Source organism: Carcharhinus amblyrhynchos, chromosome 6 (assembly GCF_965287045.1).
Source record: "Carcharhinus amblyrhynchos chromosome 6, sCarAmb.v2.hapA, whole genome shotgun sequence".
In the NCBI taxonomy this organism is placed as follows: domain Eukaryota; kingdom Metazoa; phylum Chordata; class Chondrichthyes; order Carcharhiniformes; family Carcharhinidae; genus Carcharhinus; species Carcharhinus amblyrhynchos.
Window position 1 is genome coordinate 97,514,016 of NC_137329.1, and position 16,643 is coordinate 97,530,658.

Sequence of the window (16,643 nt, forward strand, 5' to 3'; positions counted from 1 at the left end):
CTTTGTTGGAGTTTAGTGGGACTCAAAGTTGATGGTTTCCTCCCAACCCTAAATGTGTAGTAAACAAAAACAGAAAATGCTGGAAATTCTCAGCAGGTCTGACAGCATCTGTGGAAGAGAATAGAGCCAACATTTCAAGCCTGGATGACCCTTCATCAAAGGGGTCACATAGATTCAAAATATTGACTCTATTCTCTTCCCACAGATGCTGTCAGACCTGCTGAGAATTTTCAGCGTTTTCTGTTATTGTTTCAGATTCCAGCATCTGCTGTTGTTTTGACCTAAATGTGCAGCATTTGGGGAGGATAGCTGTGGTGTGCGCAAACTGAGCGCTTTGATTCAGGGAAGCAGGACTAAAATGCACTTTTCCATCCTGGTCAACAGAGAAAAATGAGTGTGCTTTGTAAGGAGATCTAAGGAGGGGGATAAGAGTTAGCGGCAGGCGACGGACGAGTTTGCTGAACTGAACGTTCATTGTTCTTCCATTCAAGTTTTCCTAGATTATCTCAAATAAAATGATTGCGAGCGTTGTGCAGAGGAAAATGCCTTCTCAAATTGAAATGAATTTACCGACAGGCATTTCTTTGGAGCTGCTCCAGCTGTGCTGGTTGTACTTTGCAGAAACTGTGAGGAAAACCTAATTTGCAGCAAAATCACGCTGGTGGAACAGGAGCAGCTCTGAGTAATTACCCAGCCATGCACTGTGTGCCTCTTCTCGCTTCTGAATGTGATCCTGTTGAGTGTTGTCATGGTTTCCATGGTGCTGTGAAACTACTTGCCAACTGTTGTTCTCAATGTTCTGTTGTAGTTGAAGTCGCAGAACAAGTGCTGGTAAGTGCAACTCTACTAAAAGGAATTCTGCATCTTCCTGAGTATTACAGGAAGGATATATGTGCTATCTGTACACATGCTGCTATCTCTCACTTTCTTGTGTTGTCCTTTGAAATTGCTAACTTGCATTTATTTTACCTGGGTTATTGCTGGTCTTAAAGTAACATCTGCCCAAAAATCTCTTTGCCACTTTCAAGACTGTGTTGCAATAACACTTGGAAATTTGAGTCCATCTGGTAAATTTGACTTATCGGGAAGAGTGCAGCACAAATTTTCCTTCATTTCAGTGGATAAAACATTCCTAAGAAGCATCGGTTGTCTTTATAAAGAAGTCTGATTTTCCACAGCTATAGTGGACCCCAGTGATTTAAATTGTTAAGATATTCAAAAATGATCTTTTCTTTCTACCTGGGAATGTATAACTGATTTGTTTTTCTACTTTTAAACATTATTTCCTGGAGCTTTGTTTGCTACAAGTTATTTCAGTGATTAGCATTATTGCCTCACAGGGCCAGGGACCTGGGTTTGATTCCTGGTTTGGGTAACTGTCTGTGTGGAATCTGCACATTGTGTGTATGGGCTTCCTCTGGGGGCACCAGTTTCCCCCCATAGTCCGAAACGTGCTGGTTAGGTGAACTGGCCATGCTCACATCTCCCTCGGTGTACCCGAAAAGGCACCGGGAGTGTGGCGACTAGGGGATTTTTGCTTTAACTTCATTGCAGTGTTAATATAAGCCAAATTGTGACATGAATAAATAAACTTTAAACTTTTTCTTAATAAACCCCAAAAGGTTAGCGACCAAAGCAAAAGTGGATGAGAAAATTGAGCATCGTTAGAAGTGCAAAACTGAATTTCTTGTTGAAAACAATTCTTGTTGAATACAGTTTCAGTGGACACATCCTACCACTGCTTAAGAGGAAATCTCTAAGATGAACCATTCTTTGATTTGAAAGGCTCTGTTCTTTCATCTCCCTCATTCATTTATCTTTCTTCTTCCTTTATTTTTAATGCCAGTTTATTCGGAAATGGATTGGCTCCTGGGATCATCAGAGACTGATGACAAGGCAAAACGTTTTAACTCCGTTATGTTAAGATTTGCAGTTTTCCAAGCGCAGGTTAGCTCTTGTTATGATCTGTATGGAAACACAATTAAGTGGGATGTTCAGAGGTTTTTAGTATTGCCTTAGGTTTTGCATCATCCAAATAAATAGTGGAATTCCTAAACAGGTGTTTATATTGCATTTATTTATTGCTTTGGATTATTAAAAATAATTGGAAAGAAATTTTAGCACAATTTGAAAACTCTGAATAGGTGAAGAACATTCCACAACTGTATGGGTCATGAAAAATGATATTGCAGCCATGACTAGGACTAGAACTCTTCAGGCCAAGGCAACATAAAATAAATTCAAAACAAAACACTGTTGATGTTGGAAATACTTGGCAGGTCAAGCAGCACCAGTGGCAAGAGAAACAGAGTTAACCTTTCAGATCAACGACTGTAGCCAGATAACCATTACCATACCAAACCGTTATATCTTTCTGCAAAATAAAATGGACAGGTATATCTGATGAAAGACCATTGATCTGAAATGTTAACACTGTTTCTCCCTTCTCATTTTCTGACTGACATAGAATTATAGAACCCTAAGTGCAGAAAGAGGCCCTTCGGCCTATCGAGTCTGCACCAAACACAATCCCACCCATGCTTTACCCCCATATCCCTACGTATTTTACCTACTAATCCCCCTAACCTATCCCAGGACGCTAAGGGGCAATTTCTTAGCATGGCCAATCAACCTAACCCGCACATCTTTGGACTGTTGGAGGAAACCAGAGCACCCGGAGGAAACCCATGCAGACACGAGGACAATGTGCAAACTCCACACAGTGACCTGAGCTGGGAATCAAACCCAGGTCCCTGGAGCTGTGAATGAGCTTTTGTTCCACCAAATCTGATCCTTCCACTGGTTAGGCACATCGTGTATTATTGAGCGAGTTGACAAGCAACAGATAAACTTCTAAGATGATAAAATCTTTTGCAACATCGATTATATGAAGATAGTCAAGCTATTAACTCAGTATAATTGACAATAATAATTCTGAGAAGTTATAATCTACATGATCCCAATAGCATTAAAACCATCACGTTTATTAGATATTCAAGAATTTGTGCCTATCCTTATAACTTTTGGTCAAAACTTAAATATACTTCGACAGCTCTTGCTTTTTGAGGGATGAGACTGTTAATGTTTTATTGCAGAGGATATCTAATCTTACTTGCGCTTCTTGTTTTTACTCTCCAGTCTCTACGTCTAATTGCAGCTCTCATGACTCATCATTTGAACACCGCAATCATGGCCCATCTTAATTTTTTTTACAGTTAAAATTAGTTCAGTCCCTAGCTTAGATTGGAGTCTTGAGTCCTAATGCCATCATAGTTGCTTCCTTCCCAGTGATCCTTTTTGAAGGTGGGGTGATCAAATTGCACACAACAACTCTAACTTTCTTTGGAGTCAGCAGAAGTTGATTGGCAGATGATTGGAGGGATAATGAATGGAGCAGGAGCTAGGCTTGCTGGAGTTTGGTTTGGATACTGATGATTGGAAGCCGAGCATTTACAATGAAATGACGGCAAATAGGGTCTGTTGTTTCCACTTCCTTTGAAAGATATTGGCATCCAGTTGATTGGAGTGGTGTATGTGGGGCCCACGGAAATGTTTCAGGCTGCAGTTCTGGCCTAAAATAATCCTGAACATATAACTGCCTTAGCACTGCTGCCTCTCAGCGCCAGGGACCTGGGTTCGATTCCCGGCTTGGGTCATTGTCTGTGTGGAGTCTGCATGTTCTCCCTGTGTCTGCATGGGCTTCCTCCCACAATCTGAAAGACATGCTGGTTAGATGCATTGACCCGAACAGATGCTGGAGTGTGATGATTAGGGGAATTTCACAGTAACTTCACAGCCTTACTCATGTCTAATAAATAAATTTCAACTTTATTCTTAAGCCCTCTCACAATGGGAGTGATAACCAAATTTAATCCAATCCTACAGCTTTATATCGAAATGAACTCCAAAAGCCATGTTTCCCATTACCCTGATGGCTAGCTGCATCTTTCATTTCCAAAGTCTGGAGCACAAAGCACTTTTTTCATAACTTCAGTTCCTCCTTACCACCTCTGAAAGATAAGAGAGAAGCACACTAGAAAGATTGTATCTTAATTACAACACAAAGTATTTCACAAGAAATACTTATTGAAATTGCACATAGGTAAATGTGGCAATATGTTTGTTAAATTACAAGTTCCAGTGAATGGAACATGATCCAACAAAAAGAGCAAGATCCAATAACCAGAAATGAAATGAGTTCATACTTTTCTTGGGGTGATATGTGATGGAGTATTGACCAGCACACTGGGAGAATTCCATATTTGTGAAACGTCTCCTTAGAGCTTTAATGTTTACTTGGTGAGGGTTTCGGTTTAATATTTCGTCCAAAAAACATGCGTTTTTGAGAAACTAAAGAAGTAAATCTACAGGCTGTTCATTAAAGGGAGTTTTGGACAAAGCTTCAACCTCCCCTATGAAACACCCAAACTTCAAGAGATGGACATGGACCAGACATCAGCCCCTCACCCAGAGTTCAAAAGCTAAAGACCTTGGATGCTGGACATCTGAAATGAAAAGAAAAAAGATGTGAGAAATACTCAGCAGGTTCAGCCGCGTCTGTGGAAAGAGGAACAGTTAGTATTTCAGGTCAATGGCCTCTGGTTGCAACTCTTGAAAGGTAATTGATTTGAAACATTACTCTGCCTCTCTCCCTACAGATGCTGGCTTTTCTACCCTAGTTACGTGATGGAATCCAAAATGACCACCAGTCATTCTATTATATGAAAAGGAAAGATTTGTATAGCTCCTTTAATCACCACTGGATGTCCCATAGTGATAGCCAGCCAACTGGGCAGCATTGTGGCATAGTTGTTAGAGCTGCTACCTCACAGTGCCAGGGTTCCACGTTTGATTCCTGGTTTGGGTGACTGTGCAGAGTCTGCATGTTCTCCCTGTGTCAGCATCGGTTTCCTCAGGGTGCTCTGGTTTCATAAAAACATAAGAAATAGGAGCAGGAGTAGGCCATCTGGCCCTTTGAGCCTGCCCCGCCATTCAGTAAGATCATGGCTGATCTGTCGTGGCTCAGTTCCACATTCCCGCCCTCTCCCCATAACCCTTAATCCCCCCTCTCATCAAAAACCCATCAACCCGCATCTTAAAAATATCTAGCGAGGCAGCCTCCACCACTTCAACGGGCAGAGAATTCCAGAGATTCACCACCCTTTGAGTGAAGAAGTTCCTCCTCAACTCCGTTCTGAACCGTCCCCCCTTTATCTTGAGGCTGTGCCCCCTAGTCCTACTGTCCTTTCTGAGCGGGAAGAGCCTCTCCACCTCTATCCTATCCATCCCATTCATCATCTTATACGTTCTAAAACCATGCTAGTTAGATGCATTAGCCATGTTTAATTCTCCCTCAGTGTACCCAAACAGGTGCCAGAGTGTGGTGACTAGGGGATTTTCACAGTAACTTCATTGCAGTGTTAATGTAAGCTTACTTGTATGCTTAAAAATTGAAACTTAATTAGGGATGGGTAACAAATGCGGGCCTTAATGTTAATGTAAGCCTACTTATGACACTGATAAATTAATGAACTTAAAGGTAAGTACTTTTTAAGTGCAGCCATAATTGTAATGCAGGAAACACAGCAGCTAATTGGAGGCAGATGACTTGATAGTTGATGTAATTGCTGCAGTGGTCCTTGTTCTTACATGATCACAATCTTTACATCACGCCTTTCCTCCACAGAGACATTTGTGCAGAGGCTGCAGGTGTGCCAGGTTCCCACGCTTGATGAGTTTAGGCAGGACAGTAAGAGCCGTTGGAGCTTTTCCCATGCCAAGTGAGTCAATGTCTTTGCTAATCTCCGGCACTGTGGGTTTGATGTCCAGCACTGCTATGACAGGCAGGATTTCTATAGTGTCTGCAGCTTCCTTGGTGATGGTGCTCTCTCTGGAGTACAACTCAAGATAGTCTTCTAACCATCTCTCCAGATGGTTATTGCAGTGTAATTAACCTCGAATAATTCAGTGTTTTTCCACTCTTACTACTACTATATCTCAGAAGGAGACAATTCGGCCCATCAGGTCTGTACCGACAACAATTCCACCTAGGCTTTATCCCTGTACCTCTACACTAATCCCTCTACCGACGCATCCCAGGACACTAAGGGAGGATTTAGCACGGCCAATGCACCTAACCTGCGCGTCTTTGGATTGTTGGAGGAAACCGGAGCACCCAGAGGAAACCCACACAGACAGTGACGCAAGTTGGGAATCAAACCCAGGTCCCTGGTGCTGTGAGGCAGCAGTGCTAACCACTGTGCCACCGTGCCGTCAGTTAGCTTGTGAATATTTTCGGTGCCAAATTCATAACTGATTTCCTGGGTTAGACTTTATAGGATGTTGCGTTCCTTGACATCACCCATTGAGAGGTTGCCCGGCAGCCATTTATATTTGGCTAGGGCAAGACTACCACTCCCATCTGGTGAGGAAATCCCATCTTAAATGGCTGCTGGTCAATTCGATTGGTTGACAGCTTTTTCATCCCAGTAGCACCAGGTTTGAGAGATGGTGACTGCTGGGACAACAGCCAGAACCCGTAGGGGAGGAGGTTATGAAATCCTGACTGAAGGTAAGCCCAGGCCCTTGGCAGGGGGGTGGCAGGCAGGTCCCAGTGAGTGGGGTGAAGGCATGGGGAGCTGGGTTTGAGAGACCAGAGAGGGAGAGTTAAATGTGTGAATATGATCAGCAGTGGGGAGGGGCAAGGAGAATGCCTTCAATGGGCATAGGGGACTCATCCATAGGAGGTTCTCCCCTGCTTCTTGCCCAGTAGAACTTGCCATGCTACTTGCTTGGGCCAGGCCTTCCCATGCTGTGGGTAAACAGCAGGGATGGGATGGTGGTCTTAAATAGCCATTATTTGGCCTCTTAAGACCCTCAATAGACCTCAGTGTGAGTGGACTGCCTGATGCCCCCACCACCTTCCACAATATGGGAAACAGATCAGGGGCAGAGGCAAAGATGGTGGCCATGCCACATACTGCATTTTACTAGCCCCCCTGCCTTCAGATATACTGGTGAGGTACAGTAAAATCCAGCCCATTGGGATAAAAGTGAGACAAGGTCAAAACTGCCCATTCACTTAGTTCTGCAAAACCCTTTTGGAAACCTTTTATTTATATGACCACATTGTAGAGATATGAAATATAGAACAAATTCACACAATTGATCATCTGTTAGATGCAATTAGATAATTCACACTTGCTCCACGAGACTGTTTCTTTGAGATAGTGTCCTCTCATTTAAGGATATTGCTATTGCTAACTGAACAACTTCAAATATTGTTAAATAGCCCTTCTGAAAACATTTGGTGAACTCTGCTGATTCATATTAGCAGGGTGCGGTACAGTGGCACACTGGTTAGCACTGCTGCCTCACAGCACCAGGGACCAAGGTTCAATTCCAGCCTCGGGTGACTGTATGGAGTTTGCACAGACTCCTTGTGTTTAAATGGGTTTCCTTCAGATGCTCTGGTTTCTTCCTACAGTCCAAAAATGTGTAGGTTAGGCTGATTGGCCATGTTAAATTGACCCTTAGTGTCTGGGGATTAACAGGGTAAATACGTGGGGTTATAGTGATAGGGCCTAGGTGGGATTGTTGTTGGTGCAGGCTCAATGGACCACCTCCTGCACTGTAGGGATTCTATATCAGACACAGGTGATGCGCTACCTAGTGTCAGGGAGCTTTACTTTGCTCTTAAGTCATTATTTACAAAGATTTAATGTTCTGAGTATCTAAAGACTTCACAATTGCACATCGAATCACTTGAAGCGAAATGTCTAGACAGACACCTCACTCCTTTTAGAGATTTAAACAATGTTGTTGCATCTCTGGGATTTTTGCCGTTTCCTCAGATTGTTCTCTTTGGACTGTGGAGCTGTAGACGATTGTATAAATGGCTTTCACAAGTGTCTCTTTTTCTTTCACCACGGGAACTTTTTTCCAAGCATTGACGAACCCAGATCTTTGGCACGAGCCACAAAGTGTTGTTCTACTAAACGTGGAATGCGCTGCTTGAGTTGTGTTGCAACATCATTGATTTTCCCTATATGGAAGCACCATCTGAAGCAAGCATTACCATTTTCATCATGTCCAGCTTATTCAGAGTGTAAACACTTTTTACAGCAGCCACTATAGCTTGCACAGTGCTACCAAAAAAGTTAATAATTCCAGCAAATGCTGTCTTTTACACTACAGCTGCTGCGCCCCTAAACGTAAAGTAAGTTATAAGTACCTGGTATCATAGAACATAGAACAGTACAGCACAGGAACAGGTCCTTCAGCCCACGATATTGTGCTAAACCAAATTAAACTGATTCCTTCTGCCTGACCTTGGTCCATATCCCTCTATCCCTTGCATGTTCATGTGCTTATTTAAAAGCCCCTTGAATGCCCCTATTGTACCTGCTTGCACTATCACCTGAGTAGTGTGGTCCAAACACCTACCACTGTGTTTAAACAAAACTTACTTCTCACACCCTCTTTAAAGTTCCACCAACACCACCTCCCCCCCACCCCGCGCCCCCCCCCCCCCTCACCTTAAGTACATGCCCCCTAGTATTAAGCATTTCAACTCTGGGGAAAAAGATTCTGTCAACCCTATTTATGCCTCATAATTTTATGAGCTTCTCTCAGGCTCTGCTGCTGTGGAGAAAACAACCCTAGTTTGTCCAGCCTTTCCTTACAGCTCATACCCTCTAATTGAGGCAACATCCAGGTAAATCTCTTCTGCACCCTCTCCAAAGCCTCCAGAATTAAACTCAATGCACTCAGTGCGGCCTAACCAAAGTTTTAAAAGTATCTGTGTTTTCCTCAATATTAAGTGTATTATAATAAGACGGATGAGTCTCTGATGTGATTTCTGCAAGGAAAAGTCTGTTCATTAACTTCAAGCACAGTTTTTGCTGTGTCAGATGCTGGTACGTACCGACATTTTGCCGAGTGCTTATTTATATTTTGTGCAGAGTTCATGGAGCTGTTCATTTGTACTGCAAACAGAACAGTGTCTGTGAGAACTTTTAATTCTTCTGGTTTGGAACAATGCTTTTTCCATCAGCACAAGTCTCGTCTGTCTGTCACCAGTGTTTAATTGGTAGAATAGTTTGCCAGTCAATTCCCCATTGGGTGTGAATTTATGTTTCTATGGATATGTACAACAGGAAAAAGAAACAAACTGTTAACTACTCATTCGATAATGCTTAGAAATGTTAACTTGACCATAAAATGCAGAGTTTTGTTTTTAAAAAAAGCCTCTCATATTTGCAAATCTGGGGAACACTAACACAGTGTTGACCTGCTGTGATTTTATTCAAGTATCTTAGAATCCCTACAAATGCAGGAGGCCATTTGGCCCTTTGAGCCTGCATTGACAACAATCCCATCCAGGTGCTATCCTCGTAACCCATGTATTTAACCTGCTAATCCCCCTGACACTAAGGGGCAATTTAATATGGCCAGTCAACTTAAACTGCACACCATTGGGGTGTAGGATGAAACCGGAGCACCTGCAGGAAACCCCCACATAGGTGGAGAGAAAGTCCAAACTCCGCACAAATAGTCACCTGAGGCTGGAATTGAACCGGAGTCCCTGGCTCTGTGCTAACCACTGTGCCATCGTGCCCTGGTGGCATCTGGAGAAACATGAGCCAGATGCAGGTTTGGGTAGGGGACTTCCACTTCCCCACTGGAAGTTTGTGTCCCTGGGTTAGAGGGGTGGAATTACATGTCACTGTTTGGGAACGATGGGCAATGGCATTGGCAGCAGCGGAGCAGATTAAAACATTGCTGCCTTCAGTATGAAAGAGTAAAGCTGATTCTGTAAATCCTTGTGTTCCTAATCCACACTGGATCTTGAGCAACAACAGCCATACCTCTGCTGGGATAACATCAAATGCACAATTACACTTAGAGACAAATATTTGTGTTCATTGAGCTCACTGCTCCTCAAACTACTCATTGCTTCACAGCAAGTCAAACACCTTATGTGGTAGCTCCTTTTCTCCTCCATCTCCTGTTTCCACAGCTTTCTCTGTTACTGCCCTGTCATTGGGTGAACTGCTAGTCAATCAGTTGTTGCCTTGTCACATGACTGGCTGTAATGAGTGGGATCAGGCATCAGTGGAAATCTGGCTGTGCGTGAGATCCCAGCTTCATGAAGCATCAATTGGGACAACAGTAGAATTTTCTCCATGTGCCACGTGCATTAATAATCAAATGCAGGAACCTACAACTGAAAAAACCTGACATTTTCTCCGAGTTAAGTCTATTTTTCATTAAAATTCATTTAACCTTCAACTGGAGTAGGTGTGAATGGAGATTTTTTTAACTCAAAATTTAATGCAACTTTATATAAAGCACCAAATACCAAGCCGTACTTTCAGCAATGAAAATCAAGGTTTTGAATTGAGATCCTGTGCATGGGTACTTCTGATGAAGAACCATTTTCATGAAATCACAAAAATGTGTCAATTTTGTGAGACCATTATGAATAAGGAAAGGCAATGGCCTAGTAGTATTATCGCTAGACTATTTAATCCAGAAACTCAGCTAGTGTCCTGGGGACAAGGGTTCGAATCCCATCAGGGCAGATGTTGGAATTTGAATTCAATAAAAAAAATTCTGGAATTAAGAATCTACTGGTGACCACGAAATCATTGTCAATTGTCAGAAAGACCCATCTGGTTCACTAATGTTCTTTGGGAAGGAAATCTGCCATCCTTACCTGGTCTGGCCAATGTGTGACTTCAGAGCCATAGCAATGTGGTTGACTCTTAACTGCCCTCTGAAATGCCTAGCAAGCCATTCAGTTATCAACTGCTCAAGAAGGCAGCTCACCGCCAGCTTCTCAAGGACAACTAGGGATGGGCAATAAATGCTGGCCAGCCGGTAATGTCCATGTCCCATGAATTAATTTAAAAAAGGAAGGTTTTACCCCATCAATCTAGGAAAAACCTGCAATTCCTTTCCATTGTACCATCTCAACTCAAAATTTTAATCTTCTTTATGCTGTTAGACTTTCTGTTTATTTCTAACATTTTCTATGTTGCTTTGTATGACCGTTTCAGATTTCCAGCAACTTTAATTACTTTATGTTCTTTTGACCTGAATGGACATGGAGAATGGTATGAGTAATCACCAGCTGTCCTTTGTATCATGTGTGGAATCAAGTTTTAAATAAAGTTCTGCCAGCACTCGATGGAACAGTAGCAGTGACTACTTAAGTGCAGCTAATAAAATAACTCACATAAGGATGTTTGATTTGATAGATTTTTTTTAATTTGAAAAGGCAACCAAAGGGTAACCAAGTGGTACTATTTTCCAGTGTAGAAATGTCAATTACTCGGGGGCATTGATTTAAGGTTAAGGGGGCAGGGGGAGTTTAAAGGAGATGTGAGAAGCAAGTTTTTACACAGAGGGTGGTAAGTGCCTGGAATATGCTGCCAGAGGAGGTGGTAAATGCAGATACAACAGCAATGTTTAAACGACATCTTGACAGATACATGAATAGACAGGGAATATCGGGATATGGACTATGTAAAGGCGAAAGGTCTTTAGAAAGGCATCATGTGTCGGCACAGGCTTAATAGGCAAAAGGACTTGTTCCTGGGCTGTACTATACTTAGTTCTATATAAGTAAATTACACTTGCATGTTGACCTGTACTAAGGACTTATTTAGTTTGTTTGGGAATTAATGAGTGCTGCTTATGCAATCTCTAAGGCAGAAGGTGAATTAATGCCAGTATTTGTCTCGTGCTTATGACCACCTTAACAATCATCTTTGTTTGGGTTTCTGTGTACTGTACCCAGCTGAAGTCTTGCATGGATGGAATTTGACACCCACGATGAAACAGCATCAGAAATGAATAAGTTGTTTTTTTTTCCTCCTCTCTGTAATATGAATCTGTCACATAAGCATATCAGCGACTGTGCTCGGTTATCAATGTATTGGTGATCAATTATCAGCAATTTGGAACAACTTATACACCACTTTCTTTCCTGTACTGTATCTGACCCCTATTTTGTTGTCTTCTCTTCCTGTGCCTTTTCTACTTCCTTCACCTTGAAATAATTAGTTATTCTTCAATTGATGCCATTCATATACTAACTTTTACATATATTTCACATCTTTTTCATTCAAAGACTAACCTAGTATTATAGATTCTGAGTGTTTTGTGCTCTTCAGATGTACTTTCACTAATTTTTCTGTGCCCAATGTTGTTGCAGGACTGTTGTAATTGCAGCATTTTTATTTTGTCTTTGTCTGCTAACAGCTCAAGTTGTTAATATTAAAAGGTCAGTGCAGCTTTGTAAAGGGCCCTCTTAAAATGAAGGCATGATTTTGTGAGAAGTTTCACAACACCAGGTTAAAGTCATAAGAACATAAGAACATAAGAAATAGGAGCAGGAGTAGGCCATCTAGCCCTTCAAGCCTGCCCCGCCATTCAATAGGATCATGGCTGATCTGTCGCTGCTCAGTTCCACTTTCCCGCTTTCTCCCCATAACCCTTAGTCCCCTCTCTTATCAAAAACCCATCAACCCGCGTCTTAAAAATATTTAGCGAGGCAGCCTCCACCACTTCAACGGGCAGAGAATTCCAGAGATTCACCACCCTTTGAGTGAAGAAGTTCCTCCTCAACTCCGTTCTAAACCGCCCCCCTTTTATCTTGAGGCTGTGCCCCCTAGTCCTACTGTCTTTTTTGAGCGGGAAGAATCTCTCCACCTCTATCCTATCCATCCCATTCATCATCTTAAACGTCTCAATGAGATCTCCCCTCATTCTTCTAAACTCTAACGAGTACAAGCCCAGTTTATTCAGCCTCTCCTCATGGCTCAACCCCCTCAACTCCGGTATCAGCCTAGTAAACCTCCTCTGCACTCCCTCCAAGGCCAAAATATCTTTGCGCAGGTGCGGCGCCCAAAACTGCACACAGTACTCCAGCTGCGGCCTCACCAATGCCCTATACAGCTGCAGCAAGACCTCCCTACTTTTATATTCAATCCCCCTCGCTATGAAGGCCAGCATCCCATTCGCCTTCCTGACCACCTGCTGCACCTGCAAGCTGGGTTTTTGCGACTCATGCACAAGGACCCCGAGGTCCCTCTGCACCGTCGCCTGCTGCAGTTTTTCGCCCCGTAAGTAATAGTCCTTCCTACCATTCTTCCTACCAAAGTGGACCACCTCACACTTGCCAACATTAAATTCCATTTGCCATTTCCTGGGCCATTCACCCAGCCTATCTAGATCCTTCTGCAGTCTCTCCCCACCCTCCGCACAATTTGCCGTTCCCCCAATCTTGGTGTCATCAGCAAATTTCGACACCCTACACTCGGTTCCCTCCTCCAGATCATCTATATAAATGGTAAAAAGCTGAGGCCCCAGCACCGACCCCTGGGGCACTCCACTAGTCACCGTCCGCCAATCCAAATAGCACCCGTTGACCCCCACTCTCTGCCTCCTATTTGACAACCAATCCTCTATCCACGCTAACACCCTACCCCCAACTCCATGTCCCTCGACCTTCTGCAATAACCTCTTGTGAGGTACTTTGTCAAACGCCTTCTGAAAATCTAGAAAGACCACATCCACCGGCTCTCCTCTATCCACCGCCCTAGACACATCCTCATAGAACTCCAGTAAATTTGTCAGACACGACTTCCCTTTAATGAAACTGTGCTGCGTCTGCTCTATCAAGCAATTCCCTTCAAGATGCCTCGCAATTTCCTCCTTAATGACAGATTCTAACATTTTACCTACCACAGACGTTAAACTAACCAGCCTATAATTCCCCGCCTTTTGCCTGGCACCCTTCTTAAACAACGGCGTAACATTAGCCGTTATCCAATCATCCGGCACTTCCCCGGAATCCAGCGACGTCTGGAAAATAACCACCAAGGCATCCACTATCACCTCCGCCATTTCTTTCAGAACCCTCAGATGCATTCCATCCGGTCCTGGGGACTTGTCCACAATCAGCCCCTCCAGTCTGTCGAGCACCACCTCTCTAGTAACAGTAATGTCATTAAGACCCTCCAGTCCTACCACCTTTCCATCGCTAACACCCGGCAAATTATTCACGTCCTCCTCCGTGAAGACAGAAACAAAAAAGTTATTCAATACCTAGTCCAACAGGTTTATTTGGTAGCACGAGCTTTTGGAGCACTGCCCCTTCATCAGGTGAGTGAAGAGTTGGGTTCACAAACGGCATATATAGACACAGACTCAATTACAAAATAATGGTTGGAATGCGAGTCTTAACAGGTAATCCAGTCTTGCAGACAATGCAAGTGGAGAGAGGGTTAAGCACAGGTTAAAGTGGTGTGAATTGTCTCAAGTCAGGACAGTTCGTGAGATTGTCTGCATTGTTTGCACCTGTAAAGACTTGATTACCTGGTAAGACTTGCAGTCCAACCATTATTTTGTAATTGAGTCTGTGTCTGTATATGCCCCGTTTGTGAACCCGATTCTTCATTCACCTGATGAAGGGGCAGTGCTCCGAAAGCTCGTGCTACCAAATAAACCTGTTAGAGTTTAACCTGGTGTTGTGAAACTTACTGTGCCTACCCATGTCCAATGCTGGCATGTCCACATCATGATTTCATGAGGCACGTTGCATAAAACCTCTAACGTTTAATGATTGAATTTAAAAAATTGATATTAAAACACCACAATTAATTGCAGCCTTTTGTATTATTACTGATGGCAGGGACCTGACTAACCTTCCAAAACGTATTATCGATTTGTTTGAAGCCAGCTCAGTTTCTTTGTCTGGTTCATTGTCTGACCCTGAAAGCTCTGAAGTATGGTGACGAACCACATTTTAAAAAAAGAAGTTACTCAAAAAAAAAGTTACTCAAATATAATCTGAACATCTGCAATGGTCTAGAGTCATAGAGATTGTTGGGGATGTAAGCATTTTTTCGATCAGTGTTCAGGGAACTTGTTGAAGCTTGGCAGCCGCAAGTGTGCACACGTGTAGCATTCAGACTATCTGTTAACCAGCCATTTAAGATTCATCGAAAAATACAACAGGCATGTGCATTTGTGCATATTCAGTGGAGCTCCTGCATGCCCTAGTGATGCTGAACATCAGCCCAATACCTCTGATGCACTTGTGCCTGTTAAACCACTAACAGTTGAAGATGATGACATGCTCAAACATGGGTCATTCTGAAATATAACTAGTAAACTGATGCGGTTAAATGAAAAGCGTGTGTCAATGTTGCTGAGTTACTGAGTGGAATTATTATTCAATACCCTCCCCCAAGGTGATTTTGGAGGTGAGGGGCATTTATTTGGGTGAAGGGTACCAGGGCGGGATGCCGCTACCTTTCCACTACTGTCCTGGGGCAGAGTGTTCATGGGCCTTCAGACCACACCGCCAGTTGAGGCTATTGAGTGGGCAGTTAATGTCCACTTATGAGCCCCATCGTACTTCAGCTGTATTCAACCAGGTTAGGTGGGGCAGTCAATCTGGGGAAAGCATCCAGGTTCTCATGAGGCATCCCTTGTTCAAGGCACCCACTGTTTGAATAAGGGGCCCAGCATCAGGAGGAAGGGACCCTCTGAGAGGCACCATTCTGCCCTTGCTGATGACTACCCTCTCTCCCATAACTTACCCATCCCATGACTGCCTTCCAGCCCACATTTGCCAGTGGGCTGATTCTCTTTGTGATCCTGTGCCTTTCTGTGGATGGATCTGTTAAGTGGGATGCAGAGTTGAGGTTACTTATCAGATCAGCATGATCTTATTAAATGGTGGAGCAGGCTCAAGGAGACAATTGACCTACACCTGCTTCTTATGCGTGTCATAGAATCATAGAATCTACAGTGCAAAAGGAGGCCATTCAGCCCATCAAGCATGCACCGACGACAATCCCACCCAGATCCTATCCCATTGCCCCCCATATTTACTCTCCTGGACCCCCTGACACTAAGAGACAAATTATCATGGCCAACCCTCACGTCTTTGGAGTATCTACTGTTATTCGTTGTCTGAAATTGACTTTTCTCTGCTTTATAGCAGTTAGTTCTGTTTTTGGCCGTTGGTAGCAAAGCATCAAAAATAAGATGGATTTACTTAAAACTGAACTATTTTTCCTCTTTATTTATAGAGAAATGAATGCTCAGGGACTCGATTCCAACATAAATGCATCCCTAAAAATGCCCTAATTATGCAAACTGCCATTGATAGCATCAAAATAAATCTTGTGTAGTAAGCAACATTTAGAGGTAACAGAGTGAGAAAAAGCACAATATGCATTATTAGTTTGTTGCAGTACATTGTGTCATGGCACTCGCATAATACAGTCAGTCATATTTAAATACCAGTAGATGTCACAAGATGTCACATTGTATCTCAAACATCCGTCAGTCAGGATGCGCTCATTTGTCTGTTTGTTCAAATGTTCATATACACCATATGCCTGGGCCGCTTTATAGACATTTGTACAATCCTCCTGAACAAACAGTACTAAAATATCATAGAAGGCTGCTCAGTTTTTTTAACCATTCAAATGATAAGGACCGAGAATCCAACAGCACTTCCCAAAAGACTTTTATGCTAGCGGGATTTCCCTTTCAGATTGTTCCCCCTCCACCACCAACGATGTAATGGGATTTCTGTCATGAAAAGTTGGGAACCT

The 16,643-nt window shown here is 43.0% G+C and overlaps 1 protein-coding gene across 6 annotated transcripts in view; it reads left to right on the forward strand.

Moving 5' to 3' along the window:
• The window catches only part of LOC145344150 (fatty acyl-CoA reductase 1-like), a 198,398-nt gene that overhangs the window by 23,632 nt on the left and 158,123 nt on the right, over positions 1–16,643 (forward strand). For 2 of the 6 annotated variants that reach the window (XM_080191034.1, XM_080191039.1), the window contains exon 2: positions 5,687–5,780. The exons of 3 other annotated variants lie outside the window; for them this stretch is intronic. The gene's annotated coding sequence lies outside the window, so the exon portion shown is untranslated. Of the gene's footprint in view, positions 1–815; positions 832–5,686; positions 5,781–16,643 lie in introns of those variants that run through there. One more of the 6 variants, XM_080191038.1, reaches the window with a different exon arrangement.